The sequence below is a fragment of the Panthera uncia genome, chromosome D1 (genome assembly GCF_023721935.1).
Source record: "Panthera uncia isolate 11264 chromosome D1, Puncia_PCG_1.0, whole genome shotgun sequence".
Taxonomy (NCBI): domain Eukaryota; kingdom Metazoa; phylum Chordata; class Mammalia; order Carnivora; family Felidae; genus Panthera; species Panthera uncia.
The window spans coordinates 66,161,750-66,176,897 of NC_064808.1; positions in this window are offsets into that span (position 1 = coordinate 66,161,750).

Genomic DNA, 15,148 nt, shown 5'->3' on the forward strand with positions numbered 1-15,148 from the left:
GGCCAAAGAAAGCCACATAGCCACATCAATCTTTAAAGAGGTGGATAGTTCAGTACTTTCCTGTGTGTTAATGGAGAGTGGGAATATTTGTGAATAGTTCTAACAATAACTGTAATAACATTTTCCCTTACACATCTTTCTATAACCATGCCTGTCCACACTTTTATCTGTATCGTCCATAAAATGTTCCTGGTATCAAATTTTATAAGTAGTAGTACCATAGTAAAATTCCTATAGGAACAAGTTTTTTCTGTTTCTTTTGTTTTCTGCTTGTTTTGATGTTAAGCCTTCCTTTGGTTCTATGGTTGGCTCTCTTCTTTTCTTTCCCAATTCTTGGAACTAAACAGACTCAAGAAAAGACTACACCCATGATTAAAACAATCTTTACCCGTGTCTCTCCTGTCTTTGGTTCCACTTCTCCTCCTTCTTTTACAAGAATAAATTCCTTCCCTCACAAGAATAAATTCCTTCCCTCTGGGTCCTGCCACACTTCCTTCTTCTACTTTCTCACTTCCTTATCACTCAGAGTTTAAGGCCATTGAAGGGCAAAATAACAAGCTGACAAGTAATACTTATTACTCAATCCACTATCTATTCTGCCCAACATTAATTAGCTGATTGCCCTGATGTGCACACCCTATGTATATCCCATAAATTGTTGACTTGATTATTCTAATAAGAATTAATATTTTTTTCCATCAGAGTCCCATAGAATGTTGTTTGAACCTCTAATATGATTATCACAGTCTGTCTTGTTTCAGGGTTGTATACGCTCTGTCCCTAAATCATGACATCCTTATGGATTAAGCTATAATTTGCATGCAGTAATACTTGACAATTGAAGACTTATTGATGAATCCTATATATGACTAAATTGACCATTGGTTTTGGTAACATTTGGGTATATCTTGATTCAGCATTTGGTGCTTATTAGACTCTTGCTCATATCAAAAAAATAAACAAACAAATTAAAAAAAACCCACTGAGATGGGAAATAAAATTACTTGTTCCAGAAAGTGTTCAAGAAGTTCAATAGAGCTGAAACCTAACAGGAAAAAAAAGTTCCTTAGCTTAACACACAAACCCCCTTTAGATCTGACACCTGCTCATCTTTCTAGCTTCATCTCCTGCCATACGGGAGGATTTTTTTTTTTTTTTTTGAGAGAGAGAGAGTGAGAGCACGTGGGTGGGGAAGAGGGCCAAGCAAGAGAGAGAACCTTAAGCAGGCTCCATGCTCAGCATGTGGCCCTACTCGGGGTTCCACGTAGGGCTCCACACAGGGCTTGATCCCATGACCCTGGGATCATGACCTGAGCCAAAATCCAGAGTTGGACACTCAAACAACTGAGCCACCTAGGCACCTCTACCTAAGGAATTATAACTTGAAAGCTATGGATCATGTCTGAGGTCCTCTCCCAGGCAAGCAGCATCTAGGATGCCACTCTGGGATTGTAGTTCCAGAAGCTGCGTCTGGTTGTGAGTAGGGTGAGACTTCTTCATAAGGTACAGAGCATGGAATGAGAAGATCTAAAGTAGAGGTCCAGGGACAAATCCAGGATTTACTCAAAGTTGAGAAGAAAAACTAGCAATAATTAAGGTGAAACATGAACTGAAGGTAATAGGACAGAGCAAAGACATCAAAGAAGAGGGCCAGAGGCACAGCCTACTGTGGATTCTTAAAGCTTCCTCTCCCCTTTCTGGGCTCTTTCAGACTTTCAGTTCTCTGGGCAGGAAAGGAATATTCTAAACCTATTTGGACCCAAAGCTCTCCAAGGATTTTAAGAAAAAGAATGATAGGGACTGCCACTGTTTTCTTAATGGAGTACACAGCATCTTGTCGTGTCCTGTGAGCTCTCCCCTGTATGTATCTGGCCCAGAGTAAGTCCTCAGTAAACATTTAGTGAGTAATATGGACTTGCTGCTGATTGTTAAGCATGGGAATGCTTTTGTTTAGTCTATTTGCATGTTGTATGAGTATCATGCCACAAGAAAACTGATTTCACACAAACCCACAAAAGTTCTTTTATTTATTTTAATAAATGCCAACTAAAATCATATTATTTACAAGCCATTCAAATGTAAAACTAGCCTTTTCTTCCACAGTGTCTCAGGTATGCAAATTTAAAGCCTATGCATTAAGAAATAAAACAATAGAAAAGAAACCCCCAAAAGGAGAACCAACTAAGAACAATATGACAAGTAGTTTAGCAGTAGTGTGGTATAAATCTCCATAATAACAGTCTTCCAGAAACAGTGGCTGAGATAAACTTATTTTTAAGCATAAGTTTAAACAATACAATGCTGCTCATAAATCTTGTATGTATATATGTGTGAGTTGCCAATCATAACTCAGGATGGGTGGCCAGAAGTAACGTAATATTAATGGCTATTGCTGTGGGTGCCAATAGCAAAAGCTAGACTCTCCTGGGGAGAAGCCTCACTATTTGCCTGCCATTCTAAACTTGGGGGGAAACATAAGTTTTGGGCCCAGTCCATCAGGAGAGAAGACTTTAAATAAATAACAGTTGAACAGGGTGTGACCAGCCTATACACATGTCACAATGGTGCCATCATGAGACAAGTCCATGTAACATAAAAATCAAGGGAGGAAATACTCCAAGTGAAGATAAAACTGGCAAGAGCTGCAGAGGATTACCCTTTTCCCACAGCACAATCATCAAATATACCCTGTGAATGTGCGTATTTAACATCTGAAAGGGTATGTATCATAAGTTAAATCAACAGGCATTTAAACCTGTACTATGATTTCAATTATTTATATGAACTTCTGTCTCCAATTTCAGGATGATTCCCTCATACTTAACATCAACAGAGAACAGAAAGCAGAATTCTTTCCCTACAAAGATATCCCTTGGGGTATAATAAATATTTGGTCTTGTCCCTACTTCCTAATACACAGCTTCTAAGCCCTAGGAGTGATAGGAGTGTCTTTTATATGCTAATGAGGTGGCCGGAGATGTAGAAGCTTCAAGAGGGGAATGGGGGTGGGTGGTGGCTAGAATGACCAAGCCTTGATTAGAAACTTGGAACTTTCAGTCCCGACCCCCATCCTCCAGGCTGGGAGAGGAGCTGAAGATTGAGTTCAATTATGAATGGCCAATGATTTCATCAGTCATGCCTATGGAATGAAGCCTCCATAAAAACCCATAAAATATGAAGTTTGGATAGCTTTCAAGTTGGTGAACACATCGAAGTGCTGGGAGGGTGGTACACTCCCAACTCCACAAGGACAGAAGCTCCTGCATTCAGGATGCTTTCAGACTTTGCTCTATGTATCTGTTCAACTGGCTATTCATTTGTATCCTTTATAATAATCTAGTAAACACAAATGAAGTGACTGCCTGAGTTCTGTAAGCCATTCTAGCAAATTACTGAACCTGAGAAGAGAATAGTGGGTATCCCCAATTTATACCTGGTTGTTCAGAAGCACAACCATGGGTGGTTTAAGACTTGCAATTGGCATCCAAAAATGAAAGCAGTCTTTTTTTTTTAATTAAAAATATTGTTTTAATGTTTATTTATTTTTGAGAGAGAGACAGAGCGTGAGTGGAGGAGGGGCAGAGAGAAGGAAACACAGAATCTGAAGCAGGTTCCAGGCTCTGAGCTGTCAGCACAGAGCCCAATGTGGGGCTTGAACTCATGAACAACGAAATCATGACCTGAGCTGAAGTCAGACACTTAACCAACTGAGCCACCCAGGCACCCCTGAAAGTGAGAGCAGTCTTGTAAGACTGAGCCCTTAACCCTGTGAAGTGTAACTAACTTCAGGTAGTTAGTGTTAGAATAGAACTCAATTGTGGGACACCCAGTTGGTGTCCAAAGAATCAGAGAATTGGTGTGAGGAAGAAAAAAAAAAAAAACCCCAAACCCATACATTTGGTGGCAGACATCTTGTGAGTCAAACCAGCTTACTCCTGGTTAAATATTTCTTTCTAGTCTTACTATTTTATCTACTTGTAGAAAAATTAGTATTTAGCAAAATCTCATAGGTTCTCTGAGTGTGTATATGCACACACACATATGCAAGCGTGCTATCATGTGAGGTTTGGAATAATGATTTGGGTAGGTGTAGAAGTGAATCTGGGTTTTTTGTCCCTCAAACATTTCAGGTCTAGATTTAATATTGCTCTGTTATTTCTCCTCTGTATTCCTTACTTCTTTCAAGTAAACTTCAAGTTAATTCACTGGTTTTGGAAGCCGCTATCAACCTCACCCTATTCAGTTACCTCTCTACTTGGTTCTACAGATACTCTATTTTCTAACACATTCTGTAAGGCAGTGAAGATCAGGAATTGTTTTAATCCTTGAAGACATGGTAGGATTTACCATGTGATTTTAGGTAATCACTTAGACCAGAGGCTACACAGAAGAGAGATTTGAGGAAGGAGGCTAGAGGTATCTTGCACAAAAGCACAGTTTTGGAGTCAGCCAAACCTGAGTCCAAATCTAGCTTCTAATACTTATTGGCTGTACAACCTTAAACAAGTTACTTATGCTGTCCCAGCCTGCATTTCTTCATCAAGGGCTATCGTAATGGTTTTCAACTAAGTCATGTTTATGAAGTGCTTAATGTAAAGATTGGCACATATTATGCCCTCACAAATGGCAATGATTAAGTTTAATTGTCATGTTGTCATGTGAGTCATATGAATGTTTTTCATTTGGGTCTTAGCTAGATTTTTAAACCCTTTCTTGTCAGCATCTCTCTTATTTCCCACTAAGGGCACTGGATACAATGTCCATCCCCCAATCCTGACTAGAAGGTTATTCAAATGTCACCACATTCCCACTGTGCAGCAAACTAATGTCAAAGGAATGTAGACTAGGACAGGATGGTCTCTGATACCCACTTCTTTTAGTTCCCCTGAGACCCCTTTCACTCTAGGCGGCCCCTTCCAGGCTCATACCTCATTCAATGCCACCGACTCACCACTCCTTACCTGCCCTCCTAAAACAAGTCCTTCATTAAAACTTGCTCTGCCACATCGTATCCTCTCCAGCTCTGTCTGCTTACTAATTCTTTCAATAAACTCAACAAACTTTTACTGAGTGCTTACAACATGCCACTAGCTGAGGAAACAAAATGAAAGCAGTACAGTCTTTATACTCCAGTAATTAATATTCTGCTTCTTCTTTGATACATTCAATGATTCTCAACCTCAGAATTAGAACCAACTGTTTGAAGTTTTAAAAACAGCAAATGCTTATGTCCCACCTAATTTAGTAAATCTGGGTGGGACTCAGATACATAAAATTTGTAAGCCCTCCTCAAGGATTTTACTGAATAGCCACAGTAAAGTAGAACCACAGGATGTGTTGAGAATGGAAAGATGATAGGAATCTGCAAGTGTTGGGTGGACTTCATATTGGAGGTTTAAATTGTATGCTGAGGGATGAGTAGTTTTCTAGGCAAAGAGAACTCCAGGAAAAGGAAAAGCATAATGCCTGAGCCTAAGCCATATGAATTTATCAGTATCATTTTCACTAATACCCTCATGGAAGAGGGTTAGAAGACTCATTTATGAATACCATCTGTGCATGAACTATCAATTTCTGGGGAAAATACCCTTACTCTGGGTCTTGTGTGCTCTCCTTCTCTCCCCTCCCACCTGCTTTCATCTCCCTTCCTCTTAACTCATGGTTGGAATGTCCCAACAACATGGGGCCTGTCACTGTTCTAGCTCAACCCCCTTCTCCACTTAATCATCAAACACTTTCTCCATCTTACTCAGAAAATAGCTGAGCCCCTTTGAGGGCAGCAAGAGCACAGCGCATAATGGAGGAAATGCCCAGTGCAGGGGCGAGAACTGGGTGAAAGCCTCAGTGTCACCCACAGTGTTTCTCCCTTTCCTCTTCCTTGAGGCTTCTCCTGTATGTGGCTGGGGAAATCCAGACCAGTCATCTCTGAAAACTTTTGAATTAAAAGCTTGATCTTCCACTAAAGTTGCTTTTGGTGAGGAGAGTTGGCTGAAGCAACTGTCCCCGCCGACAACTAATACTCATGCACTTATCTACTTAAACCCTGCAAAATGATCTGTCCTCTCAGAAAAAAATATACCATCCCTGTAAGCCTCTAAATTAGTCAAAATGACAAACTCAGACTTCAGAAGCGTGTTTACATGCAACACTTATGTCTGGCATACTCTTTCCATAAGGTCCCCTGGCTAGTCACCAGTCACCTATTAAAGATTATCACCCCAGGGCATCTGGGTGGCTCAGTCGGTTGAGCATCCAACTCTTGATTTCAGCTCAGGTCATGATCCCAGGTCGTGGGATTGAGCCCTATGTCAGACTCCATACTGAGAATGGAGCCTGATTAAGATTCCCTCCCCCCCTCTTTCTCTCTCTCTCTCTCCCTCCCTCCTTCCCTCCCTCCTTCCCTCTCCCCCTTTCCCCTGCTCATGCTCTCTCTCTCTCTCAAAAGAAAAAAAAAGACTAACACCCACTTCTCCTCCCACACTCCTGAGTATTCATGAGGAGACAGGCAGATCTGGCCCATCCTCTTACCAGGTCATTTAAAACATTTATCAAAAAGCTTAATTTGAAGAATATAATCAATAACTAGTATTAAGGAGTTCCTGGGTGGCTCAATCAGTTAAGTGTCTGACTTTGGGTCAGGTCATGATCTCATGTGCTGACAGCTCAGAGCCTGGAGCCTGCTTTGGATTCTGTGTATCCCACTCTTGCTGCCCATACCCCACTTGTGCTCTGTCTCTCCCTCTCTCAAAAATAAACCTTAAAATAAATAGCTAGTATTAAATCAACAGATGGATTGTGAAAGCTGAAAATTCCCTGTGGCGCCAAAGTCCCATCTTTTGAATGCTCCCCACCTCGGTCATGGTTGTTTTTGAGATTAGGAATCTTTCTGCACCGGCTTCTGTTTATACCCTCCTCCAGTGTTCTCTGATCCACTTGTGCCTCTGGCTCTGGTCTTGGACCTCAGCTGTGGGCTCCACTTCTAGTTCTGCCATCTCAGTCACATTTTCAGTTGAGCACTCAGCAACTTAAAATATTTGAAACCCACATCTTACATGCAGAATACTCAAACTCTTAACTGACAGGAAGTGCAAAATCTGTACTTAAGTTCCCTTGGTGCAGTTGTCTTTTCTTCTCTTTGATCCAGTGACTCCGGCTATCACATGGTTTGGGGTTGTTTTTTTTTTTTTTTCCCCCAGAAGTGGACTTGACTTTGGGATTGGTACCCTTAGAAGATTCTCCCCAATCCCTTCTTCCTATTGACTCACAGAGCTCCATCCCTACCCAATGATGACAGCTCTAATAGGCTGAATAGTGACACCCCAAGATATCCCTGAAAATGTTGGCTTATTTGAAAAGAGTCTTTGTGGACGTGATTAAATTAAGGGTATTGAGATGAGAAGATTATCCTGGATTGTTTGGGTGGGCTCTAAATGCAATCACAAGTGTACTCCTAAGAGAGAGTCAGGGAGAGATTTGACACAGAAAGAAGGTGCTGTGAAATGGAACACAGAGATTTGAAGGTGCTGACCTTAAAGATTGGAGTGACACAGCCATACAACCAGAAATGTTGAAAAGTTATTCAAAAGCTGGAAGAGACAAGGGACAGATTCTACCATAGAGCCCTCTCCCAGAAGGAGGGTGATCCTGCTCACACCTTGATTTCAGCCCAGCGATTTATGTCTTCTTTTATACTTTTCTGTATTTAATTTAAAGATATACACAGGGAGGCACCTGGGTGACTCAGTCGGTTGAGTATTCGACTTCAGTTCAGGTCATGATCTCACAGTTTGTGGGTTCAAGCCCCAAGTTGGGCTCTGTGCTGACAGCTCAGAACCTGGAGCCTGCTTCAGATTCTGTGTCTCCCTCTCTCTCTGCCCCTTCCTGGCTCACACTCTGTCTCTCTCTCTGTCTCTGTCTCTGTCTCTCTCTCTCTCTCAAAAATAAACATTAAAAAAAAAAAGCCTGGCACAAGAACAGACACTCAGATCAATGGAACAGAATAGAGAACTCAAAAATGGACCCACAAACGTATGGCCAACTAATCTTTGACAAAGCAGGAAAGAATATCCAATGGAATAAAGACAGTCTCTTCAGGGGCGCCTGGGTGGCTCAGTCGGTTGAGCGTCCGACTTCAGCTCAGGTCATGATCTCACAACTCATGAGTTCGAGCCCCGCGTCGGGCTCTGTGCTGACAGCTGGGAGCCTGGAGCCTGTTTCGGATTCTGTGTCTCCCTCTCTCTCTTCCCCTCCCCTGCTCATACTCTGTCTCTCTCTCTGTCTCAAAAATAAATAAAACACTAAAAAAAAAAAAGTCTTTTCAGCAAGTGGTGCTGGGAAAACTGGACAGCAACATTCAAAAGAATGAACCTGGACCACTTTCTTACACCATACATAAAAATAAACTCAAAATGGATGAAAGACCTCAATGTAAGACAGATAACCATCAAAATCCTTGAGGAGAAAGCAGGCAAAAACCTCTTTGATCTTGGCCTGAGCAACTTCTTACTCAACACATCTCCGGAGGCAAGGGAAACAAAAGCAAAAATGAACTACTGCACAGTGAAGGAAACAATCAGCAAAACTAAAAGGCAACCGACAGAATGTGAGAAGATATTTGCAAATGACATATCAGATAAAGAGTTAGTATCCAAAATCTATAAAGAACTTATCAAACTCAACACCCAAAAAACAAATAATCCAGTGAAGAAATGGGCAAAAGACATGAATAGACACTTCTCCAAGGAAGACATCCAGATGGCCAACCAACACATGAAAAAATGCTCAACATCACTCATCATCAGGGAAATACAAATCAAAACCACAATGAGATACCACCTCACACCTGTCAGAATGGCTAACATTAACAACTCAGGCAACAACGGATGTTGGCGAGGATGCGGAGAAAAAGGATCTCTTTTGCATTGTTGGTGGCAATGCAAGCTGGTGCAGCCACTCTGGAAAACAGTGTGGATGTACCTCAAAAAACTAAAAATAGAACTACCCTACAACCCAGCAATTGCACTACTAGGCATTTATCCACGGGATACAGGTGTGCTGTTTCGAAGGGACACGTGCACCCCCATGTTTATAGCAGCACTATCAACAATAGCCAAAGTATGGAAAGAGCCCAAATGTCCATCGACGGATGAATGGATAAAGAAGATGTGGTACATATATACAATGGAGTATTACTTGGCAATCAAAAAGAATGAAATCTTGCCATTTACACCTACATGGATGGAACTGGAAGGTATTATGCTAAGTGAAATTAGTCAGAGAAAGACAAAAATCATATGACTTCCCTCATATGAGGACTTTAAGAGACAAAACAGATGAACATAAGGGAAGGGAAGCAAAAATAATATAAAAACAGGGAGGGGGACAAAACAGAAGAGACTCATAAATATGGAGAACAAACTGAGGGTTGCTGGAGGGGTAGTGGGAGGGGGCATGGGCTAAATGGGTAAGGGGCACCAAGGAATCTACTCCTGAAATCATTGTTGCACTATATGCTAATTTGGATGTAAATTTTAAAAAATAAAAAATAAAATTAAAAAAAAAAACCCAACATCTTTACTAAATAAATAAATAAATAAAAAGATACATACAGGGTCCCCTGGGTAACTCAGTTGGCTAAGTGTCCAACTCTTGGTTTCAGCTCAGGTCATGATCTCATGGTTCCTGAGACCAAGCCTGAGCATCAGGCTCCTTGCTGAGTGTGGAGTCTACTTAAGATTCTCTCTCCCTCTGCCCCTCCCCCACTTACAGGAGCACATGCTCTCTCTCTCAAAAATAAATATATAAATTTTTAAAAAATAAAATATTAAATAAATATATTTATAAACATATTAAAATTGTACTCAAAGAAACAATGAAATGATTTTTATTACATGCAAAGAAAAAAGAGTAAAATACTTCTGTATTACTTGAAAGTTTATGGTGAGAATACATTTAGTTATTACTTATGGAACTTTTAAAAACAGACTGCCAGTATATGGACTAAAATATCAAAAGTAACTAATCCCTGGATGGTAGGGTTCTAAATGACTTATTCTTCTGTAAAATTTTTCTCTATTTTCTAAGCTCACAACAATGTAATGCTAATACTTACATAATTAAAAATTGTAAAGAAAAAATTTTGACATAGATCATTTACTGACACTGAAAAAGTCCCACAAATACATTAGTAAGTGGGGGAGGGGGGGAAGCTACAAAACAATGTAAATATCATGGTAATTTTTACTTTAAAATATGCACATATACAGCCAGACAGTAAAAGTGCATACATCAAAATGTTAATAATGCTTATCTTTGGTACAATCATGTCTAATTTTTGTTTTACATTATGTTTTTGGCATCTTCAAATATTCTGTGTTAATTATGAATTTTGTAATGAGATAAAATTCTTATTAAATAAGACAAGTTAAAAGCACATAAATGATAGAATAAAGGTTGACTTGGGTTAGAACACATAGACCTTCATGGAAGAATATCAGATGGCATGTTAGTATAATAATGTAGCTCCTATAGGGGCGCCTGGGTGGCTCAGTCAGTTGGATTTCCAACTTCAGCTCAGGTCATGATCTTGCAGTGTGAGATCGAGCCCCGTGTCAGGCTCTGTGCTGACAGCTCAGAGCCTGACACTGCTTCAGATTCTGTGTCTCCCTCTCTCTCTGTCCCTCCCCCACTCACACTCTATCTCTGAAAAATGAATAAATCTTTTTTTTTTAATTTTTTTTTTAATGTTTATTTATTTTTGAGACAGAGAGAGACAGAGCATGAACAGCGGAGGGTCAGAGAGAGTGAGACACAGAATCAGAAGCAGGCTCCAGGCTCCGAGCTGTCAGCACAGAGCCCGACATGGGGCTCGAACTCACAGACCATGAGATCATGACCTGAGCCAAAGTCGGACGCTTAACCGACTGAGCCACCCAGGCGCCCCTGAATAAATCTTTAAAAAATTAAAAAAAAAACAAAACCCGCAACTCTTATAACTGGATCATGGAAGACAGTTTTTAAAAATGCTTTCTGAATGTATGATACAAAAATAAGGTTAAAATTGTGCCTTTCTGTCACCCACAGACTAGGGTAAGTCCAACACCTGCATAGGCTGCCTGCTTTCCCAGAGATTTGCACCTAAACACCACTGTGACTAGGTATACAGTGAGTTTACAGTATTGTCATCTCTCTTCCGTAAGTCATTCACAGGTCTCCTTTATTTCTGTGGTTAAACACCTTTCCAGGGTCCTAGATTCATGCCATTGATCTTGGTATTTCCAGCTCCTCACTCCTAAATTGAGGGCCAGGTCTTTTCAAGAAGATAGCCTTCATTTTAGAGAAGGTACGTGTCTCACAGTTGGCCTTGCATTTCTTCAAATTCCAGGCTTCTGCTGATGAGACTGTTTTGGTCCCAGAAGTGAATCCTGGCCAAGACTAGGTCCTCTCCTCCACCATGAGGGATGGAGCTGCACCACTGTGAAGCTGAGTGCTTTTGTATTCACAGCCTTTCAAGGATACCTTCTCTGGTGTCAGAAATAGTCCTCTGACTCTGCCTGTTGGCAATCAGTAGCTGAAGCTTCGAGCAAGATCTCTCTCAGCAAGAATTCTGCCCATGATAATACTGCCCCCTAAATCCTAGTGCCCTGTGTGACCACACCAGATACAAATCTTGTAGTTAGGTAGAACAATCTGACCAGGATCCTGAATCACACATGTAGCTATGACAAGCTTCTCACCAGACACATGTACCATTATCTTTATTGCCAGCTCATGCTGGTTCCAAATCCTATCAGGCTGGACAATGTGGACTCCTCAATATTTTTGCCCTTCTAACTCAAAATGTCCCAGACACCAATCCCAAGGCAAAGAAGAGGTGAAAAGATATGAGCATTACAAGATGTAAACAAAGCTAAGAGTCCCCAGAGATGATTGACGGGAAAATATCTTCTCAGCCCACTTCCGTTTATAATGACTTTCTTCCTCCAACAGAATCTGCAGAACCAATGTTGCTATAAAATCTCCAATTTGTTTTAGATTCACTTCAGAGTTCCTTTTTCTTTGGAATGAGGGACAGAAACCCTGAGCTCCCCCTGGAGGTAGGAGTGTGCTAGTAAGAGTCTCCTTGGACTTGCTCTTGACTCTTCCTACCCAGTTCATTTTTTTTTTTAATGTTTATTTATTTTAGAGAGAGAGACAGACACAGAGCGTGAGTAGGGGAGGGGCAGAGAGAGAGGGAGACAGAATCTGAAGCAGGCTCCAGGCACTGTGCACTGTCAGCACAAAGCCCGATGCGGGGCTCAAACTTACAAACTGTGAGATCATGACCTGAGCCGAAATCAGATGCTTAACCGACTGTGCCACCCAGACGCCCCTCTACCCAGTTCATCTTAACACAAACCTAGTTAACTTGCTTACTTTCACCCATTTCCAGTCAGCTTCTGGTGACCTGTCTGCAATCTCCATAACATCTGACTGGGACTTCTATCCTCTTTGTATTTTAGCTATTCTAATCCTTTTTTTTTTTTTAAGTTTATTTATTTATTTTGAAAGACAGAGAGGGTGTGCACAAACACATATGTGTTTGTGTGCTTTCATAAGTGGGGGAGGGGCAGAGAGAGAGAGAGAGAGAGAGAGAGAATCTCAAGCAGACTCTTTGTTGTCAGCACAGAGCCAAAAAGGGGCTCGATCCCAAGAACTGTGAGATCATGACCTTAGCCAAAACCAAGAGTCCAACGCTTAACCAACTGAGCCACCCAGGTGCCCCTTAGCTACTCTAATCTTAAAGTAGAAAGTACTCCTTGCCTAGCTGCATAAACAGTATTGTCTATGTGTCCATCTTGTCTCAGATTTTTCTCCTTTAATGCAAGTGCTTTGTTAGTCATTTGATTCCTCTTGTCATCTCTCCAACATGTTCCCTTCCTCTTTATCCTTGTTATTGCTCTTCATCTTACCTAGAATTTTTTTCCTATCCTCAGCCCTTGTCTCCTTGTGAAAATCTTTTCCACTCATCAAAAGCCCAAGTCCCAGCTTCCCCACACCCCCCTCTGAAATCCTGTAGAACTTGTTTACAAAGCATTTATGTATGCTGCTTTGTATTTTAGTTATCTCTACATAGTTTATCTTACTCTATCCAACCAAATGTCTAGCATAGTGTCAAGGTCTAGTGTGCCATAGATAATCATTAGATAAATGTTGAATTAAATTGTTGAAGGATGATTTCAAACAACCCATTTTCAAAGAACAGATAACTGCACTGTTGAAAAATGAAGGAAAGCAGGAGACAGGAAGAAGAGAAAAGGAACTGGAAGACAAAGGGCCTGAGGATCTGAGGATCTCGGGGTGCTATAGAGAGAACACTGGGATCAGGATATAAGGATCAGGAACCTGGGCTCAAGTCCCACGTGGCTGTTAATGACCTAAACGACCACAGAGCTGCTCTCTAGAAAATCAAGGCAGTGGGTTATATGAAATTCCAAGTTTATCATCACGATGAAATTGTATGACCATCACCCCATTTAGGCTCCTGATAGCTGACCAAACAAGATAGTGTTCAGACTGCACCTCCTCAGAGCCTAATGTAATATGTGTGCTAATAAATGTTAGTTTCTCTTTTCTTCACACATAACGGGAACATTATGCAACATTCTCAACTTTAGCAAAAGTTTGCCTTCTTTATCCACTGAGGACAGACCCACACAGGAATATTTGCCTGATAATATGGCAATAGAGAACTATACAACTTGTTTAAACAAAAATACTGCAGAAACATTTGTTTTCTTCTCTAGATGTGTACTTTATGGAAGAATTTTTTGGTGCCTGGTTCTCTCCATTAGGCTGAATATGTTTTCTTATCATTTTTTCTTCTAGCTCTCACCATGTGCCATTTTAGGTACAAGCTTCCATTCCAGCAACTGAAAGGAAACTGAAAAAAAGTTATGCCAATACAAATTCTTAGTCAACTACATCACACTGTCTGGGAAGATGTGGAAATTATTTGACAAAGATTGTTCTACATGGTAAGCAACAAAGAAGGGTAACATTTGGAAGGCAATAAAAAATGTCAAAGAGTTTAAATAAAGTATACCAGGAAAATAAACAAACTCCAAGGAATTAAACGAAGGATTCTTGAGCCTAGGACAGTTGCAGATGTTGAGATTAATATGTATAACAACAACCCACTTACCAAGGATTTTAGAGAAATGAGGACTTCTACCTGTGGGACTTTTAGAATTCACTGAAGTTTAATTCTTTGCATTTTTAGAAAGCTGATTTAATTTGACTATTTTATTTTGATGTTTTCCTGACTTAAGAGAATTCCAAACTCCCCTCAGTCCCTGCAGATACGCTGTGTTCTTTCACTCCTCTGTGCCTTTGTGGGTGCTGTTTCCTCCTCCTGCCTTTCCCCTCTCCTCCTCATCCTTCAAAACCTATTTTAAATCTCTGTGAAGACAAGCCTGACTCCACTCAGCAAAGTAAGTTGCTCTCACTGCTGTCCAATAGTCTTGACCCGTAGCTCTATTATTTTCACAATCACCTTGGCCCTGGCTGGGTGAATGCCAGGTGCACCCAGTTGAAGATCAGCCTGGGAAGTGAGGAGGATACTGATTAGGAGAGCAGTGCTGTGCTCAATTATGAGAAGTTAGGGGCCTTTCTTTACTGAGCATCTACTGCTATGGTCTGTGTTAAAAGAAAAAAAAAGAAAGAAAGAAACCTTATGAAATGTTTTCTTTTAATGCTGTCCTGAGTATATTCTGAGAGGCTCTTAATAGAAGCCAAATTGTGTGGGGGGTTGGGGAGTGCAGGGGTATCTAAGAGGAGGAGGGTGCTAAAATAGGAGGGGGAAGAAAAAAGAATCCTCAGTCTCAGAAGACTTTGAAAGAAGTGAGGTCTAAGTTTACCCACTCCCACACCTTCACTTAGTTATCCTCCTACAGGTCTTTACATTTTAGCTTCCTCAGGAAAGTGTGTCATGCTTTTTCTGATGAGAACAATCATCACATCTTATACCTCTCACTTCCAGCATTTACCACAGTTGTAAATCTATATGTAGATGTGATTCTTTGACGGATGTCTGTTTTTATCACTAGGCTCATGAGAATAGGGACTCACATCAGGTTTTTAATCACCACTATTCCCTAAGTCCTAGGAT